The 930-nt window shown below is 74.3% G+C and overlaps 1 protein-coding gene across 1 annotated transcript in view; it reads left to right on the forward strand.

Annotated features, from left to right (window-relative positions):
* The window catches only part of H696_05780 (STE/STE20/MST protein kinase), a gene marked incomplete at its 3' end in the record, with an annotated part of 5,442 nt that overhangs the window by 853 nt on the left and 3,659 nt on the right, over positions 1-930 (forward strand). The gene's annotated exons all lie outside the window — the stretch shown is intronic.

Consider the following 930-nt stretch of genomic DNA (forward strand, 5'->3'; position numbering starts at 1 on the left):
CCCCCCGGCGAGGCCCGGCAGGCCAAGCAAGGCAACAACCCGGGGCCCTGTTAAATATGCGCGCCTCCTTCCCCGTTCGGGGCGAATGTGCCCCCGGCCCAAGTCGTCCCCTCCGGGCGTCGGCGATCGGCCGTGTTCCCGGGCGTTTTCTGCCCTCCCCCGCCCCCCCGGTCGCGGCCGGCCAAAGCCCCTGGCTGCCCCGGGGTGTTCCCACACGCCCGCCAGCCGATCCACCTCCGCCGCCCCCCCCGGGTCTCCCTCGGGTCTTGCCTGGACGAGGGGGGGCGGGCGTCTGCGCACCCCGGGGCGGAACGCGCCGCTCCGCCCGCCGCCAGGCCTCATGATCGGACCCGGGCCGGCGGCCCACACGCTGTCCCCACGATCGCCCCCCCCCTGCACCCGCCCCCGGCGGTTACACTTGTGCTCGGAAATGCCTGCTCCGGGGGCCGGGGGGCGAGCCCGCGCAAAGAACACACCCCGCACCCGCCCGGGGCGTTCCCCCTCCGGCGCGGGGAGCCCCCGTCCCCCGGGGCCGTTGTGCATGCGCTCCCCGAACCCCGCCCGCCTCGCATCCGCCATATTCACAACATAATATTCATTTGCACATACACACGAACACGCACACACGCACACACGCAGGGCTCCTGCTGCGGGCCCCACTGTTTGTCCCCGCCCGCCGGGCGGACGGCGCCCAGCCCGCCCCCCCCCCCCCCTCCCCCAAACACGCCCGACCGCGGGATTTGCCCGGATCCGGTTGCAGCCATTTCCGGACTCCGGGGAGCGCTTCCCCACGTCGACCAGAGCACACTCTTGGCGCGGCGCCGCGCGGCCGGGCGCCGCGCCGCGCCCGGCGTAATCAAACCCCTCCCCTTGCCCCCCCCCCTCCAACCCCATCCTTCGCCCTACCTCTTCCTTTCTGCTCCCCCCCCC

Source organism: Fonticula alba (assembly GCF_000388065.1).
Source record: "Fonticula alba strain ATCC 38817 unplaced genomic scaffold supercont2.14, whole genome shotgun sequence".
Lineage (NCBI taxonomy): Eukaryota > Rotosphaerida > Fonticulaceae > Fonticula > Fonticula alba.